Here is a 20585-nt window from a genome sequence, read left to right as displayed (position 1 = left end):
TGTCTGAGGTGCTTGGTCTGAGTTGTCCACCTCTTGCACTCCGTATTGTTGCTCCAGGTAATCATCATCCTTAGGGACATTGTTAGCAGGAATGCGAACTGTGCGGGTTGCCCCTTTGGTTTGTGGAGGAGGGAGAAATCCTTCTTGAGAGGTCTCTCCTTTCTCTTGGAATTGGATAGCTCTCCTAACAGATCGGACTTGAGGTCTGTCCTTAGCAGGGCCAAAGCCTGGAACAAATCCTAGCAGTGGGTTTTCGTCATTGGGGATCTCATCCTGAACCAGGGTATCCCTAGACTGAACCTCTTTTGCCTTTTCTTTGTTGTCCATGAGGGCCTTCATGAATTCTAGCATCTGAGCCATACCTCCTTTAACCTCTTCCATACTAACCTTTAGTTGATCCACATCTTCACGAAGGGCGGTTTGATTCTGTTCTAGCTGCTCCATCGATTTCTTTTGCTGAAATCTGGTTTGATAAGACGGTCGGGATGTTAGGTTATCCTTCCCAATGGTTCCTTGCTCTGGAGATAGAAGAGAAATCTTCTCTTAATGCCATGAAAATGATGTGCATGCCATGCATGATATGTTTTGTTCGTATTTATGTCTTTATCCACACCTATGGATTAAATATAATAAAACTCCCTTTTTTATTTTTTGGATAAGACATGATGCAAGAATGCAAATGATGCATGATGCATGAAAACACAAAGATGTAGCAACAAACAAAAAACCAAAAACAAATCATATAAGGCAAAAATGCAAATCATATCATAATATTTCAAGAAATCCAGGTTCATAGGTTCGACGTAGCGGCTCTTGGGAGCCAACCTTTTTATAGGGGGGGTTCTAGAAGGTCTCATGGGGTCGTTCGTAACCTCCGAGACTTTTTGTCTCTTCGGATTTTAGAACAACTCATTTTATCCATGAGGTTCGAATTTTTGGGTAGGTTCTCGGAGAGATCAGCCAAGTATCCAGTCCTGCCCTCAACAAAGTCAAGCCTCGTTTTGGACATTTCCGAATACTCAACCCACTCCGAGTGGAGTTATCAATGAGACTCGTAGGCGATTCATACTCCCCTATTGATCTCAAAGTTAACTCCCACACTTAGGGTTTAACACAACATAGAAGATACCAACAATGCATATAAAAATATAACAACAGGCAATTAGATATAAATATATTAACATAAATAATTAAATATAAACATATTATAAATAATTAAATATTTTTTTAGATAAAAAACAAATAAACAAAATTTTTTTTTTAAAAAATAAAAAAAATAATTACAAACCCTAAAAAAGGCGAATTAGCCAAACCCTAAAAAGTTGTCAAACCTAAACCCTGCCAAAACCTAAAACCTATAGGAGCATAGTATTCACCATTTAAGTTGTCCCCAGCAGAGTCGCCAGCTGTAGCAACCTGCCTAAAATTTTAAAAATTAGAGTCGCCACCTATTCTACCAAGGCGAATAGGAAACCTATGCAATTAAGAGATCAGGGTAAGATACTATATTCAGGTCGAGGGAAGGTGTTAGGCACCCTCAACCCTTTCCTAAAGGCTAACATTCAAAGATAAAGGTTTGTAAGGTTTATAAAGAAAGATGGCAAACAGTTAATAGGGTTAAGGCAAATAATTGAGCAAGATCAGAATATGGAGGAAGGGGACTCGCCTTGTTGCCAAGTGCCTACGTACCCCCTTAGGGAGGATCAGAGTCTACGTAGTTCGGGGAAGGGTTGTACGCCCTTAAGGTTTGAAATTTGATTTGAAGGTTTGAAGGCTTTTGAATAGCCTATCGTAGTTTGAATGAGGATAAAAATCCGTGTTTTGAAATTGAAGTTTGAAAGATGTTTGGAAAGTGTTTTAAAATTCGTTTGGTCGTACAACCCTGATTTGGCACAATTAACCGCAATGATCAATAGGTTTGATCACCATAGTTAAAAGATTAGGGGGTTTGCACCATTACCAATTCAAATCGATTGATTCGATTATCACTAATAATGAATTATTGTGTTTTATTATTTTTGTGAATTTTGTTTTGTATTGTTATCCCTCGTAACCGATTAACACGATTACAAATAATTACAAATTGGAATTTAGAAAAAAAAAAGGAAAGTTAATCAACCAATAGAATAGTTGCAACCATTTAACTAAGTAGGAATTAGTTATATTTTATTTTAATTAAATAAAAATTTTAATTAAAATCATTATTGCCCATAGCGATTAATCGATTTAATCGGCACGAACAATAAATTGCATTTTTAATATAAATATCATGTACTAATTTATTTGTAAAAATAAATATTATTACATAAATAAATATATTAAAAGAGATTTAATCAAAATAAATATTAATTAAAATAATCTTAGTTATTAGGGATTATGATACCATGTGGCTGGATTGGAGGTCTATGGTATGAGGATTAATTCTTGGACGTTGGATCTGTTGGAGAGATTGGATTGAAAGTCCAGATCTGGCTGTGTATGGTGGGGACCTATGACGCGTGCACATGGGATCATGAATCTGAAAATTCAGAAAAATATATGCGTGGGCGTGGGGGATCGAACCCACACCCTTAAACTTTAACAAGCGTTCCCCAACCAACCCAGCTAGCACGCGCGTGTGTTTGAAACACACTTCCAACATGTCATATATGAAACAATCCTGGTAAGAGAATTCCTGGGCGCGAAATTCAAATGAACCAGTGCTATGGAGACACATCATCATCTTCTCCATTAAACTCATAAGACCCTGCAACTTTTGCTACGAAATTGCTAGAAATATTTCGTAGCAACTCCAAACCACCAAAAATAGCGAACAGCTCATGGATGCAAACAAAAATGGCGCGACCCCCCAATTCCTCTCGTTTTGATCATACGATCCTAATGCTAGCCCTGTTTTGTCTTAATTTTACCCCAATCAGAAAACCCCAAATTAGATTCAAAAAACCCTAGTTCGTTCAGCAATGGTGGTTCACCCCAATCTTGCCCAGAATTCTAATTAAAAGCACATACATGTTCGCAACACACAATCAAACCATAATATGTAATCAAAACTACATGAGAATGCGTGGATTATCCTACTCGAGTCAAGTTTCAGTGTTACTTACCTCGGTCAATTGGAGATTGTTCTGGGGTTGTTGTTGTAGTGTAACGATCCCAATCGATTCAGAAAGCTCCAAGGGAAGTGTAGCAATGCTCAAATCTCTTTGGAATGCTCTAAATCCTTGAAACCGATTCTGAGTTTTCTTGAATATTTTTTGTTCTTGTGCTTGTGTCTCTGATCCCAAAACTCGTCCCCTAATCCTATGCTTTAGCTTCTGTACTTATAGTAGAGAGAATCAGGTTTAGAAAAGAACCAAGAAAAGCCTTTGATTCCAATCTTCCTTCTTTGAGAATTTTGATTTGTTTCTTGCATAAAAAGTTTCCTTTCTTGCCAAAATTATGTATCAATCTTTTCCCATTTGATTTGTCACGAAAATTAGAAGATATTTGATCATAAATATTAATTGGAAACAATCAAAATGCATCTTTTGCCAAAATATTTGATTTTCTATCTTAATTAAATCATTAAAAATGAAATAAAATTCTAAAAAATCAAGTAATATATTTAAATTCGTGGCATATGGCTTTGGGTAGCATAAATATCTTGTGGATCAAGTTTGGATTACAAAACATAGGCCCACTTGTGAAAAATTCCATTTTGACCCTCTTTTATTTCACTTTTGGTCCTCCAAAATCACCCAACTTTGATCAAGCATATCTCACTCAATTTTTAAGCTATGAGGGAGTTCTAAGACTTTTTGGAAACCTTAAGAGGTCCTCTATAAGCCACTTTGGAATATATTTTTCATTTGGAGCTTTTATCTTGATCATATCCTCTTTGACAAAAAACTGCTTTTGAGGGCTGCCTGAAAATGACCTGTAATCTTTTGCCTTGTACCTCTCAAATGAAGCATTTCTAGCCCTGGCTTGTGAGAGACAAAGTTGTAGAGAATCCAATTTCCTTCAAGATAGGCTTTGAGTGGGGAATTTTTAATGTTCCATGTGAAAGTTATGCCCAGTCAAAGTTGGGTTGACTTTCTCCTAAGAAACCCTAATTTGAACCTTTTTGCATTTGTTCATCTCTGAGTTTCTATTAATGGAATCATGATCAATCCTTGATAAAATGATGGTTATGCCTCCCTACACTTGATGTCTACCCAATGATCATGGTTTGAATCATGTTTTGATTGCAGTTGACCTTCAGGTTTGAATCAGCTGACTATGGATCTTGGGGATTGTTTGAGTAAAGCTTTGGCATTGAATCTTGAACCTTGAATCATTGTGAATGGAACATGGAGGGCAAATTTTGGGGTATGACATAACGTTAACAAAATTTCAAAAACAAACAGTGGGAAATCGATTTCCTCTTTAGGTAAATCGATTTCCATAGTGCAAAAAGTGAATTTTTGCTTCTGGAAATGTTTTAAGACAGTGGCAAATCGATTTCATGCTATGGTAAATCGATTTACCCAGTGTAAAACTTGAATAAAAGATTTTGCAAATGTTTGCTATTATCATGGATGGTCTATGCAATGGTTGGTTGATTTCTTGAGCATCTAAGACTTTAGAGAATGTAATTATAGTCATTATACCTTCTTGAAGTGCAAGCTTGATTCCAAAGCCTTGATTATTGATATTTTAACTTTAACAACTCATCTTTGCCTTCTTGTTATTTAGAGATTTGTCTTCATCAAAACAAAAGATCTTTCATTGAGAATCTTGATCCATAGCTAATTTGATCTTTTTGCTCATCCTTTATTGATGTATACTCATGATAGTTGTCTTCATCAAAACATAGTGTTGTAGAAGCTTGCCTTCACATTCTCCCCCTTTTTGATGATGACAACCTTTGAAATATGAAGTGTAATTTTCTTATGTGAATGCTCCCCCTAAATTTGATAACTCCCCATTGATCAAAGCTCTACCTTGATTTATAGAGAATTTTACTTCTTTGTGGCTGCAAATGTTAGAGACCAGCAAGCATACACATATACACAAATATCTTCTCCCCCTTTGTCATTATCAAAAAGGATGGGAAAAAGATAAAAATTATTGTAAATAAATCATGAAAAATATTACTTCTTTACCTATGAGTTTTACCTCATGAGTGACTTCATCAAAACATTCATCTTTTGTGAAAATGATTTTGAAGCCTTTGTCACAAAGTTGACTTTTGCTTTAGAAGATTTTCCTTTAGTCCTTCAACTTTAAAGAACATCTTCAATGGATATGAAAGTTAGTGCTTCAACTTTGTCAATGCCAAGAATTCTTCCTTTAAGGTATTCTCCATATGTGAAATCACCCTTGGACTTTATAACTAGATTTGAAAGTTAGTTTATGTCTTCCATCAAATGCTTAGAACCACCACTTGTCAAAAAACACCATAGATTTTAAGTGGTCCTCAAGCAAACCTACAAAACAAATTAAGTTTGATTTGGTACCCAATGTGCTTTGGGTCCATCATAGTTAGTTCCTTTCTTAACCCATACATAATGTCCACTTGCCACACTAAAGTTTCTAACATAGCAAGCATTAGGTGTATGACCAACAATACCACAATAAAAACAAGTAGGAACAAAATTACTTCTATATCTAGGAACATATGGTTTCTTTTTAGGAAACCTTTTAGGATGATGATGAACCTTTTGTGCTTTATCCAATTTGTTGAATTGTTCGCTTGCCTTCACAAAGATAGTTTTACTAGTACTTGGTTTAGACTTTGCATATCCAAGACCACTTTTATCATTAGGGAATCTTTGTTGCCTAAGGACACCTTCCAACCCAATTTGTCCTTTTTCATACCTTTCAAGGACTCTCTTTAATTGAACAATTTGGAAAGAAAGTAATTCACAACTCTTGCATGACACATCCTCCTTTTGAACATTAATAATTTTCTCTTTTTCATCCTTATGTTCTTCTTCAATTATTTTAAACTTTTCTTCTAAAGATGGTATTATTTTCTTTTGAGATGAAATAGTTTTATAGAGACTTTTGCACTCTTTTAATAATTCATCTATTGCACCTTGTGCATCAATATCATAAAGAGAAGATTCATTACTAACCTCATTGTCTTCATCATCGGAATGATGTGATGCTATGAATACTAGATTTGCGCTTTCGTCACTATCCGAATTGGATGATGAACTTGTATCAAAGTCTTCCCATGCAACATAGGCCTTTTTATTCTTGAAGTCCACTTGTGATCTTAATCTTTTATCTTTGATGGTTCCTTCATAAGTTTCCACCAACGTATCCCATATTTCCTTTGCCGTTGTGCATGCCGAAATGCGAAAAAAATCTTTTATGCTAAATGCACCTTGAAGAAAATTGATTGCCTTTTTATCATACATGACCTTTTTCTTATCATCGTCATTCCATGAATCTTTAGGCTTTGTTGATTCAACACCGTTGACAACAATTGTAGGAACAAAGGGACCACTCTGGACTGCTTCCCATATTTCTATTCCTTGTGCTTCTAAGTGAGCCTTCATCCGAATTTTCCAGAAGTCAAAGTATTCTTCACAAAACAATGGAGGTTTGTTGAAACTACCACCATATTTGATAACCAGATTTGCATTTGCGGAAGCCATCTGGATCTTTAGGAACAAGTTACCTATAACTTGCTCTGATGCCAATTGTAAGTTTAAGAGTGCGCCTAAGAGGGGGGGTGAATTAGGACTTTGAAAATTTATCCGGTTTTATGAGAATACTTGTACTTATTTTTTGGTTAAGTGTTTGAAGGTTTTTGTATGGTTCTTTTCTTTTCTTGGTAATAGTTATGAAAGCGGTAAAATGCGGAAAAGTAAAGAACTCAACGATATATACTGGTTCCCCTCACAATCTGAGAGTACTCCAGTCCCCTTTCAAACACGAAAGAGATTTTACTATTGTTAGATCTTTGTACAAGCCTATACTAAGACTCCTCCTACAATCTTCTAACAAAACCACCAAGAACAATCCTCTTGGATTTCAATAAGTCCTTAAGAGAACACCCTCCCTAAGGATACCTCTTGTTTCCAAAACTATGGACAACAAGGTTACAACTACCAAGAACAATCCTCTTGGATTTACCAACTTGATTATGAGAACAATCCTCTCACTAATCAACAACCCTTACTTCCAACAATCTTGGATAGCAAGTCAAAAATAACAAAATATATTTGAGTAGAAATGTTGATGAACATATATCAATCAATAAGATTGATCTTCTCTTCCAATGATAATAATTCACAATTCTTTAAAGTAATAGATTGCTCAAAATATTTTCTAGTTTGGATGATATGAAAGTGTGTAGAAAATATCTTGAAAAAGATTGAAGAATAACAATGTGAAATTCTGAAAATTTCTAAGAGTTTTTGATTGGAAGAGATGAAGAATGAATTTGAAACTTTGAGTATATATAGATGTTCATAACACCCCTTGAAATATCATAAGTTTCTGTAGATTAATCATGAACAATTACCAAGATTAAAGGAAATGTTTCAATGAAAAGGTGTGTGGAAAGGTGCTATGAAATGCTGCTGTTTTTCAAAAAACGTACAGGGGAAACCGATTTCCCTTAGCATGAAATCGATTTCATGCATGTAACGTTAACAAAATTTCAAAAACAAACAGTGGGAAATCGATTTCCTCTTTAGGTAAATCGATTTCCATAGTGCAAAAAGTGAATTTTTGCTTCTGGAAATGTTTTAAGACAGTGGCAAATCGATTTCATGTTATGGTAAATCGATTTACCCAGTGTAAAACTTGAATAAAAGATTTTGCAAATGTTTGCTATTATCATGGATGGTCTATGCAATGGTTGGTTGATTTCTTGAGCATCTAAGACTTTAGAGAATGTAATTATAGTCATTATACCTTCTTGAAGTGCAAGCTTGATTCCAAAGCCTTGATCATTGATATTTTAACTTTAACAACTCATCTTTGCCTTCTTGTTATTTAGAGATTTGTCTTCATCAAAACAAAAGATCTTTCATTGAGAATCTTGATCCATAGCTAATTTGATCTTTTTGCTCATCCTTTATTGATGTATACTCATGATAGTTGTCTTCATCAAAACATAGTGTTGTAGAAGCTTGCCTTCACAAAGCCAACTGAATTCGTAATATTATGGTTTTTCATACTCATTCAACAAATGACCATTTCCTTTTCCTTTTTCATTTGCACTATCATTCTGGGTGAGCTTTTTTGGATCCCTTTGATATGGACATAGCATCAATATTATTCATATCACAATTCTTAGAGCTCTCATCTGAGTTCCACCATTTGAAGTTTTCCTTCATCTAGTTTTCACCAGGAAAACGATTAGTAAAATCCCAATTATCATGGTTTATCTCAATGCAAATGATTTTCATTTTAACTTTTTGATGTTTACTGTCCCAATAATGAGTTTTTTGCTTCTTATCCATTTTTCGTCTTTGTTTTTCCAGATTGATGATTTGGTTATTAAACACATTCTTCATTTGAGTGTTTCCCTCACACATTCTTAATTAGTTGTGGAAAATACTACGCATGTGAGAGTCTTGGTCACAATGGGATTTGATAAATTCATTATTCTGGGTATGTTTGTTATACATAGATTTTCTTGCTTGATTTTGGTCCTCATAGTTATTATGATGGTTATTTATCTGATTATTACTTCTATTAATACCTTTTATTTTTGTTTTGATTTGCATTGGTATGATTTTGGATGACCTTAGCTTGAGGTAAAGACTTGATAGACAACGTATCAAGAGTCAAGCCTGAATTTTTTTTGTAAGTGTCTCTTTTTCTCCTCTCAATGCCTGTGTGAAATTGTATTGCAGTCGATATCATTTTATTTTGATGTTCTGTCTAAATTTAATCTTTGTGTGTAATTTAATTTATTGCATATATATAATTTGTTTGTAAGCTGGTCATTTCATTTATTTGTTTAGACATGTACCTTGATATACCCATGCATTCAACATATTAGATTTAGACGCATCATAATTTTTTTGACCTTTGCAATTTGGTGTAAGTTAAAATATTGAGTGTAGCTTGAATCGCAAGTTAGAATACTTAAACCAACATTTTTGTCAAGCTTGATATGAATCATACTTGTTATGATTCAATTCAAACTCTCCTTGGAAGTTTTGAATTTTGTTCTGCCACCTTGATTTGAATCTGGAAAGTGTGTGATTTGATTCATAACACTTTTTAACTTGAATCGCAAGGTATTTGATTCAAATCATGGAAACCAAAATGTTCTTCAAAATTAATCGTGATTTGAATCATGCTTTAGTGTGACTCGAGTCATAGACACAAAACATGATTCAAATCAAAGTAACACATTATTTACTTTACTACCTTTGATTCAAATAATTCTTTCTTTGATTCAAATCATCTTGTGTTTTTCTTCACCTTTTTGTGTCTAATCTCTAGCACCTATTAAAACCTTTTTTTTCTTTGTCTCTTTGGTAAGAGGATGAGATGCTGAGATTTGATCAATCAGTTTATATTAATTAACCCATGATATTAATCAAGAACCAAATACTCTTTTTTTCAAGAATTATGAGAGAAACCATGACAATTTTCTTCATTCATAAACACGTTATCTCCTTGATTCAACCTTGTGAAAAACATCCTAGAATTTTGATGTTGTGAAGTTTGCAACTATGTTATGTGAGATCCTTTAGATAATATTCATCATTATTATCCTTGTATCAAGAAACCATTTTTGTGGTGCTCAACTCTAAAGATTGAGTGGGAGAGGTAGATTTAAGGTATATTAGAGAAGTTAGTGTTTTATTGTGAAGTTTGTTGTGCTTATCAGTAGAAAGGATTGTTTCTTGTTCAAAGTATTTGATGGTGATTATCAAGAAAGATAAAAGTTTTTATATACTTCAAGGAAGACTTTGGTGGAATTGATTAAAGGTTACTGCAAAGCAAAGTCGGGAGCTATCCAATTATTATTGGTTAGAACAATTGCTCAAATAAGTCTTTATCAAATTCGAGTAAAGGTTGCTACATAATTGAAGCTTGGAGCGGGATTATTGTGTCTAACAAGTTTATTGGATCAAGATCATTAAAGATATTGAGTATTATTAGTTAAGTAATCTCCATCAATATAAATATCATTTTAGATATGTGTTGGTTAAAGCATTGGGCTTTTAGTGTTCAGGTTTACGAGAATCCGTTGAACCAAAATACTTGTATCTTTAACCATAAAAATGGGAAGACATTACCATTTCCAATGGTTATATACATTGAATAGTGGAGTAGGCATATCGACGACGAATTTCCAAACCACTATATATTCGATATACATTTTTATTTATCTATCTCTTTTAATTTTATTCATAATATCATATATGTAATATTTTTTCATCTTTAGAATATCATCTAGATTTAGATCATGCTAATAGTGTTTTATCCTATAAGTTGAGGTCTGTGATTAATCTTGTTCATTGAACATTCAAACTCCAATCAATATGGTGTTAACTATGAGAAATAATTGGGTGAAGTTGTGAAAAAAAGTGAAATAAAATAGTGATAAAAAATTAGGTTTGGCCACCAAAGGGCTTGAACCCACGTCCTTACACTCACCACTCAATAGTTTAGTCACTGAGCTAACGCGCTGGCTTGTTTAAAGAGTGACTTCCATTAAATATATTTGAAAACAAGTGTTGAAATGTGTTAAAAAATAAAATGTGAACAAAAGGTTTGAGGGGGGTCGAACCCCAGACCTCAGACCCCAGACCTTAGACATGGCAAGAGTTTGGACGCGCACTTTAGCTACTAGGGTAACGATGAATTCAAGTTTAAAAATGAAAACAGTTAAAAACATATTAAAACATGTGTTTTGGATTTAAGTGCTTGTCAAAGATACTTTGTTTACATTTTTTGTTTCTAATATTGATTAAATCATCCTTATTAGGAAGGCGGTGAAACATGTGTTCCTTGAATCCATTTGTTGTCCACGCTTTGCTTCCGCGCTTTAAACTCTGATTTTGTATAAGAAAATATTTTAAAAAAAATATAAGGGGACCGGTTTATTCAACCCCTGTTCTATACCATTTCATCCCCATATTTTCGCCCAACAATTTACCTCGGAAGTAGTTTTTGAATCGAGTTTAAGCGACTCAAAAAGTTGAGGAAATGGGTAAAATGATTTGAAGGGTGTTGTTAATTTTTTTTTATCCAGCAGGTTTAATATGTTTCATAGTCTTCTGAATGCATGATTAACGTCATTATGTGAATGACCTTGAAAAATGACTTATAGCATTATTTAGCTTAGTTGCACTTAATTGAGTGTTTCAGTTTGTTAGGTGAAGAAGAATGATGTTTCAGTTTGTTAGGCGAAGAAGAATGATGTTTCAATTTGTTAGGTATGGTGTTTCGTTTACTAGGGCGTAAAAAGTGAATGAAACTTAACATTTTGTTGAGTGAGTAAATATTTCTTAGAGTTTACATCTCAGTTTTCAGAAAAATCGAGAGAACATAACCGACGTAAAAACTGCGTTCTATTTATTTAAATAAAATATTAATCAATATTTAATGTAGATTTTATAAATAAAAAAACTGAGGGATAAGATGATTTATAAAATAAAGGTGTAAATTTGGTTCTAAAAAAGCATAAATTTGCAGGAGCTGGAAATCGAAGCTCAAACTCTGAGCCAGATATCATGTTGGTTTTCTACAACACTGAAGGATAAGATTAATTTTTTAAAAAAATAAAATAAAATGATGTGTTTTAGGTTATTTGACCTCAAATTTTCTTTAGCTGAAATAAAAGTTTTATCATAAAATATATTATTTATAGCAGTGTAAATTAATATGAGGGGTGTTGCTCTTTATAAAATTGTTTTATACCATATCTTTCTTCCATGTTTGATTTATGTTTTTTCTCATTACACTATTTCACATACAATACTATAGAGGTCATGCATGAATATAAAAAATGGATAACTTAATAAATAGACTCTAACTTCATGTTTGATGTTTTTATATTCGACTTAACTCATCTTTATAAAATTGACTTGTAAGATGATAAGTATCATTCTTTATAAAATTATTTTAAGTATAATTTATCCTTTGTAAAATTTTGAATTTTTTTTATCAATGCACCTCAAATCTATAGTTATTAAACTTGATGAATGAATATAAAAGATAAATAATCGAATTAATAGACTCGAACATCATATTAAAGTTAAAGTTTTATACCAAGTCTATTTCATCTTCACAAAATTATTTTGCTGAAAAATATTAAACGTTAATTAAATTTGATTTTTATCCAAATGTAAGATTTTTTTTTTCTTTTCAAATTGTTCAATTTTATGTTCTAGTAGTATGAAATGATTTTTTCTTGAGTCCTTAAAAAAATTAAAATTCCAAAATAAAAAATGGTGATCCCTAGTGTGCACAAATATAGCAATGCATAATGAGCATAAGACATGGAGTGAAATGGCAGAAGCACATGCCTATACAAAAGTTCACAATGATCGGGCCATTCCTAGCATTCAATGGTTGTAAAGGCTATAATGGCCTATACAGACCTTGTCTCCTCTAAGGGCCCTTTACCATATGAACTAGAAATAATCGAAAGAAGGATGGGGAACTTGTACATATCATTTGTCAGTCTAACGTGCTCAATTTTTGAATCATTTGTGAAAAGAAAATGTTTGACAGACATGTATATGGAATTATGGATGAATATAATTTGCGAGGCCATAAATAAGATATTTATAAATGTTCATCCATATACATGTCTATCAAATACTTTCTTTTGTGAAATAAGAAAATATTGTTTGATTTGGTCGAGCACAATTTCTAGATAACTTTAATCATAATCGGACCACAACACATCTTGTTCCTATAAAATGAAATTTACCAAATAATATTAGTAATTGGTGACAGTACTAAAGACTTAAGTTGCAAGCTCTAGTTTTTATTCATTATGAAAATAATATTAGGCATGGAAGTGAGGTGTAAGGAATTTATAAGAATATTTGATAATCAATTTCCAATTTGCAAAGAAATTGAGCATTTGAAAGAAAAATGTTTACTGTCAAAGGGTTCATGTAATATCTAAAACTTGAATAACAAGCTGGTTTGCCCGAGAGGTTAAGGGGGAAGACTTAAGATCTTTTGCACATAAGTGCGTGTGGGTTCGAACCCCACAGCCAGCATTTTTTCATTTCTCATAATTTTGTTTTATATAATCATCTTTCTTCTCCTTGCTTTTTTTTAGGTGTGAACTACAAGTAGATTAAGAGTCACAATAGCAACTTAACTATTGTAGCGTTATATTTGTATAATACTTGGCAAGGGCGGAAGATGTTCCGCTCCTAGAAAAGAAAACGACTCTTATGTCGCCCTTAGGGAGGTATCACCTCCTAAATGACTATTGTAGCGTTATATTTGTAAAATACTTGGTAAAGGGCGGGAGATGTTTCGCTCCTAGGAAAGACGACGACTCTTATGTTGCCCTTAGGGAGGTATCACCTCCTAAATGCATCCATCTCGTCTAGATATGGGAAAACGTGGGAAAAGACATTTATTGGACAAAGAGATGTCGGGGTCAGAAGTTGGACCACGTCTCTCTAAGAAATAAAGATTCAACGGTCCATCATTGATTGAGAAGGTGGTGATCCTTCCCAAGGAAACCGTAGGCCCAAAGGCCTCTATAAATACTTCTCCCTTAACGGGAGAAAAGATCATATCTTAACTCATACAGATCCTAACTTAACCCATAGACACCATAACTCATACACTTATACCTAAGCACCAAACGAAGATACATAGCCTCTCACCTCACATGAGCATGTCCTCTAAAACCATCATAAAGGACTTTTTGTCGTCGTGGACAACTCCTAACCACAACTGGTTGTTATAAACCTACTAAAACCTTTGAGTACCCTTGCCCTTGTAGAGGTAACGCACACTTCTGTACTTTTTGACCAGTACAAATATTTATAAAAGAAAAATCTCCATAGATAGAGTGGCTCCAAACACAATGCTCTTTGGAAGTGAGAATAATGATACATTCTTTTATTTTACAGATAAGACAAGGTTGGGTCATGAATAACCAATAAGGAAAAGACCATGAATTATTGTGAATGAAATTATAAACTATGGCAGATGCCATAACTTTTACGAAACACAACAAAAAATAGGTAATTTTTTAAACATATCTAAATTTATTATGTAAATAAAAATTATTTAAATAATATTTATAATTATTTTAGAGTTAAGTCTATTCTTTGAAGACTATAAAACATCTTACAAAATAATAGATGAGATATCTGTAAGATTTGGGATTGAGTGAACACCATGTTTAATATGCAACAGGATATCATCAAAGGTTTATTTTTGAGAAACATCATCAACATTGACTATCGGCATAATAATCATTTTTATGCATGATTGACATAAGAGGTTTGAACGAGTGAAGAAAGTATGTCTTATAATGTAGCATACGGATAATATATTAAAACAACTCGTGGTATCCCGTGTGCTTGAAAATTTGCAAATTTTTAGGTAGAAGGTAATATTCTTCAATTGGATAATATTCATATGTTTTGGAAGAAATTAAATATGGAAGAACGTGAACTTATTGAAGAAGAAATATGGACACAGTTGGACACTTTTAAATCTTTAGATATTGATGTTCATATGTTGTTAAATACTAATGCATTTTGAATCTAATGAATCTTGATAATAAATTTAAATTTGATGAAATAGTGGATTCTAATAACATGTTTTCCATGGGGGTGGTACCTAGAAACAATTCGACTTCTAAGTCGGTAAATGAATAAGGAAAATAGGAATATTTTAAATTTTAAAAATTGTATACATTGATCACGACGTTTATCCTTTTTTTATAGGTGTATTTTAGGTTTTAAGGATTTAGAACCTAACTTCTTAGGGCATGTGTCATGGTATTACTTGTTATGTTATTTAACGACCTTCATTCAACACCTTGATTAGGTATACCCTATGGGAAATTAATATGTTTTTGAGGCCTTACACCCATCTCTCCTAATCCATATTTCCTTGTGATATCTTATTCAACAGTCCACAAGGCTCTGCGTGTACATTGAGATGTATTTAGTATGGGCCAATATTTCATTGGACCGATGTTATCCTGGAGGTTGGCCCAGGTAAGAACAATTCCCCCTAACACTACTACAGAAAAGGGATACCACAACAGTTGGAAAGTGGATACTACAACAGATTACCAACTGTTGTGAGGTAATGGGTGATTGTATGTATGATGTTTTCCACCACGCGAGCGCGACCGTGATTATATTTCAAGTAGCGCACTACCTACCACAACATATACACTTATTTATTATAAATTATATGGAATCCTTATTTCACCAATACTCACTAAACATAACCTTTCAGTCTGGTCTAGAACATTATAATGTGACAAACTAAGTTATATTAAAAGAACAAGTTACATGTACAATGCTAGACAAGAATTCTCCAGCTCCTTATCTGCATTTTGCTCTTTAATTGTTAGAACTTGTTTTAATGCTCCTAGTTCTTCAACCCCTTCTTTCACCTCTAGTTTAATTTGCAACATATTATTTACATTGCAAACTAAACTAGAGGTGAAAGAATGGGAGGTTGAAAAATAAGAAGCGTTAAACCAAAATTCTTCTTATGTGAGGAATTATTTTGAGTGGTCAAACGATAATTGTTGAATTCTCTTTGGAAAATTATTTGAATCTCCTTGAGAAATTATTACGATTGATCTTTATAACAGATACTACTAGTGATATTTGTACCACATTCAACTAGTTTTGTCATAGGCGTCATAGTTGATGGTCTCCCTTACACAATTTCAGGCAGTGTCGTGAAATGTCTTAAAGAGAGCAACCTAGTTCAGACTCTACCCGATAATTCCTTTAGTGGAAATTTTCAAAATCTTAAAATAACAATTGAAAGACGGTTTCAAACTATCATGGCTACTGAAAAAATTATTGGTACTTCTATGGCTGTTGTCTCTGACAAACCATTCAAGTTTGAGGGAAGTTACTTGAGTCGATGGCAACAAAAATTATGATTTTTCTTAACCTTGAAAAAGGTTGTCAACATTATGACCAAAGAAATTCTTGTTGGTCCGTAGGGACCAATCGGGCAAACTAAGGGTAAGAATTTTATGTGAAGGATAGAAAAACACTTAGAAAGGGGGGGTTTGAATAAGTGTAGCTTTAAAAGCTTGACCGATAAAAATAAATTGCACAGTTATTTTTATCCTGGTTCGTTGTTAACTAAACTACTCCAGTCCACCCCCGCAGAGATGATTTACCTCAACTGAGGATTTAATCCACTAATCGCACGGATTACAATGGTTCTCCACTTAGTCAGCAACTAAGTCTTCCAGAGTCTTCTGATCACACACTGATCACTCCAGGAACAACTGCTTAGATACCCTCTAAGACTTTCTAGAGTATTCTGATCCACACGATCACTCTAGTTACAACCTGCTTAGATAACCTCTAAGACTTCCTAGAGTATTCTGATCCACACGATCACTCTAGTTCCTTACAACTTAATGTAATCAATTCTAAGAGTATTACAATTGCTTCTTAAAAGCTATAATCACAAACTGTGATATTTCTCTTAACGTTTAAGCTTAATCTCACTAATATATTACAACAGCAATGTAGTGAGCTTTGATGAAGATGAAGATTCTGAGCTTTGAATAGAACAGAGTTTCAGCAAGTTAATATGAGTTGTTTTGTTCCAGAATCGTTAACCTTGCTTCTCATCAGAACTTCATATATATAGGCGTTGGAGAAGATGACCGTTGAGTGCATTTAATGCTTTGCGTGTTCCGTACAGCATCGCATTTAATGTTATACGCTTTTGTCAACTACCTCGAGCCTTGTTCACGCTGTGTCTACTGACGTTGCCTTTAATAGCTTCTAACGTTCCTTTTGTCAGTCAGCGTAGCCTGCCACTTGTACTTCCTTCTGATCTGATTTTTGTGAATACAACGTTTGAATATCATCAGAGTCAAACAGCTTGGTGCAAAGCATCTTCTGATCTTCTGACCTTGAAGTGCTTCTGAGCGTGATACCATCAGAACTTCAGTGCTTCTGATCTCATGTTCTTCTGATGCTTCCATAGACCCATGTTCTGATTCTGCTTCGACCATCTTCTGATGTCTTGCCAGACCATGTTCTGATGTTGCATGCTGAACCCTTTGAGACAAAGCTTCTGAGCGCTGAATTATGCAAACTCTTTATATATTTCCTGAAAAGGAAATTGCATTTGATTAGAGTACCATATTGTCTTAAGCAAAATTCATATTATTGTTATCATCAAAACTAAGATAATTGATCAGAACAAATCTTGTTCTAACAATCTCCCCCTTTTTGATGATGACAAAAACATATATAAATGATATGAATTTGCGATCAGAAAGAGCAGACGGCAAAAGACAAATTACACAGCTATAGCATAAGCATGTGAATATGTCTCCCCCTGAGATTAACAATCTCCCCCTGAGATAAATAATCTCCCCCTGAAATAAATACTCGAAGAACTTTAATAAAAGACTTCCCTGATTATTTCAGTAGAGACGATCACATAAGCTTCTGTCTTCAGAGAATTCATAGCTTCTGACTTCTGCTTCCATTGGACAGCTTCAGAACTTGAATTTCTTTAGATCCCTAGAACACTCATAGCTTCTGATTCCTGATTCCTGCTTCCATTTAGGACAGCTTCAGAACTTGAATTTCTTTGATCTTCAGAACATTCACAACTTCTGATTCCTGCTTCCATCTAGGACAGCTTCAGAACTTGAATTTCTTTGATCTTCAGAACATTCACAGCTTCTGATTTCTGCTTCCATTTAGGACAGCTTCAGAACTTGAGTTTTCTGGATCTTTAGAACATTCACAGCTTCTGATTTCTGCTTCCCTCGGATAGCTTCAGAGCTTTGAATTTCTACCAACATCACTTCATGCTAGATTTGTATCAGAACATTGTTGAATGTACCAGAGCATCATCAGAGCATCTCTACATCCTGAAATGTTACAGAACAAAAACTAAACGACAAAAGTCAGCATGAACGAGTCAGAACATAAAATGTATATTAGAACACATGATATGTATCAGAGCCATATAGGCTAAAATAATGTATCAGAGCAAATAGAATTTTGTCAGAGCAAATAGACAAATATGGATCAAATTCTATTATCAGTGCTTCTGATTCTGAAGCTTGACAGCACTCAGCTTGCTTCAGTTTCCATAAGCTTATTCTTTTTATAGAATAACGCTTCTTATGGTTTTGCTTCTTGTGTGCTTTGAAGATTCTCTTCACTTCTTTATACCTGCAAAACACTTAAACCATATAGAACTTGCAGTTCTTGTTAGTAAATGTGTGGGAGCTTTACCCAGCAACTGATAGATTAATCAAATCATTTATCATTTATCTTCTCCCCCTTTTTGTCATAACATCAAAAAGAATATTTCAAAAGATTCAGATGTATAAGACGACAAATAAAAACACTGGAATGTAAAAACAAAGAAACTTTTCATTGATAATCAAAAGATATTACAAAAGGTTCTTATGTTTAACAAGACGGGAGAGAGATTTTGACAAAAAATAAGATACGCACAGTTACCTATGGTCGGCGTCCCTTCAACTGCACGCGCGCTTATCCATGAACAGTAAAGACAGGTTTACCATCCGAGATAAAACGTTACAGCTGTTTTGCTTTAAAAGAGGTTCTGAATCAACTTAGACAATGAAACGTTAGTAATAACCGAATCATAATTTCTAAAAGATTTCAATCAGAACTTCTGATAAAAAAATAATCCACTTTCGATTCAGAAGATACTCATACATAAGAACTTTTCATCTTCTCATTCTGGGCATAAATCCATACTGATGTTCTTCAGAATGAACTTAAACCTATCTTCAGCCAGGGGTTTTGTAAAGATATCAGCCCATTGATGGTCTGTATCCACAAAGTTTAAAGATAGAGCACCCTTCTGAACATAGTCCCTTATGAAATGATGTTTAATCTCAATATGTTTAGCTTTTGAATGAAGAATAGGATTCTTAGATAAACATATAGCAGAAGTATTATCACAGAATATAGGAATGTTACTCTCATATATCTGATAATCTTCTAGCTGACTCTTCATCCAGAGCATCTGTGTACTGCAACCAGCAGCAGCGACATATTCTGCTTCTGTTGTTGAAAGAGCAATAGTTGCTTGCTTCTTGCTATACCAGGAGATCAAATGACTTCCAAGAAATTGGCAACTTCCTGAAGTACTCTTTCTTTCAATTCTATCTCCAGCATAGTCAGCATCGCAGAATCCTACTAAGTTGTATTCTTTAGATTTTCTGTAAACTAAGCCAACATTAGTAGTACCTTTCAGATACCTTAGAATTCTCTTAACAGCAGTTAAATGAGATTCTCTAGGGTCTGATTGGAATCTAGCACACAAACAAACACTGAACAGAATGTCAGGTCTAGAAGCAGTCAAATATAGAAGAGATCCAATCATACCTCTGTATAACTTCTGATCTACCTTCTTACTTACCTCATCCTTACCTAGGATGCATGTTGGATGCATAGGAGTTTTGGCTTCTTTGCAGTCTAGAAGATTAAACTTCTTCAGAAGTTCCTTCACATACTTGGTCTGGTGAACATACGTTCCTTCTGATGTTTGATTTATTTGTATTCCAAGGAAATACTTGAGTTCTCCCATCATGCTCATTTCAAACTCAGCCTGCATAGAATCAGCAAACTCCTTTCCAAGTGTAGCATTAGATGTTCCAAAAATAATATCATCTACATATATTTGACAAATTAAAATATCCCTTTTAAAGGTTTTACAAAAGAGAGTAGTGTCCACTTTTCCTCTAGTGAAACCATTATCCAGAAGGAAAGAACTTAAGCGTTCATACCAAGCTCTAGGAGCTTGTTTCAATCCATACAACGATTTCTTTAGTTTAAAAACATGATTAGGAGACATAGAGTCTTCAAAACCAGGAGGTTGATGGACATAAACTTCTTCATCTATATAACCATTTAAGAAGGCACTCTTAACATCCATCTGATAGAGAGTGATGTTATGTTGAGTGGCAAATGAAATTAATAAACGAATAGATTCTAACCTGGCCACTGGTGCAAAGGTTTCTGTATAGTCAATCCCTTCTTGCTGACTGTAACCCTGAGCCACCAGTCTGGCTTTGTTCCTTACCACTTCACCTTTCTCACTGAGCTTGTTTCTGAAGACCCATTTTGTACCGATTATATTGAATCCATCTGGTCTAGGAACAAGATCCCAAACATCATTCCTTGTAAACTGATTCAGTTCTTCTTGCATAGCAATTATCCAGTCTGGATCTTCTAGAGCATGATCAACAGAAGTTGGCTCGATCAAAGATACAAGACCTAATTGACAGTCTGCATTGTTCTTAAGGAATGCTCTTGTTCTGATTGGATCATCCTTCTTTCCAAGAATGACATCTTCTGAATGACCAGAGATGAGTCTGGATGATCTTCTGACAGATGGTTCTTCAGAAATGCTTAGATTCTCCAGAGAAG

General features: G+C 34.0%; 1 non-coding gene across 1 annotated transcript; it reads left to right on the top strand.

Moving 5' to 3' along the window:
- The first annotated feature begins 13104 nt into the window (after positions 1-13104).
- TRNAL-UAA (transfer RNA leucine (anticodon UAA)) lies at positions 13105-13187 on the top strand. Its single transcript has one exon. It is a non-coding gene; the product is annotated as a tRNA-Leu (tRNA).
- Positions 13188-20585: the final 7398 nt, after the last annotated feature.

This window comes from Vicia villosa, unplaced genomic scaffold (genome assembly GCF_029867415.1).
Source record: "Vicia villosa cultivar HV-30 ecotype Madison, WI unplaced genomic scaffold, Vvil1.0 ctg.000010F_1_1, whole genome shotgun sequence".
Classification (NCBI taxonomy): domain Eukaryota; kingdom Viridiplantae; phylum Streptophyta; class Magnoliopsida; order Fabales; family Fabaceae; genus Vicia; species Vicia villosa.
The sequence above is the reverse complement of the archived record's forward strand: the minus strand, read 5'-3'. Positions and strand labels throughout refer to the sequence as shown.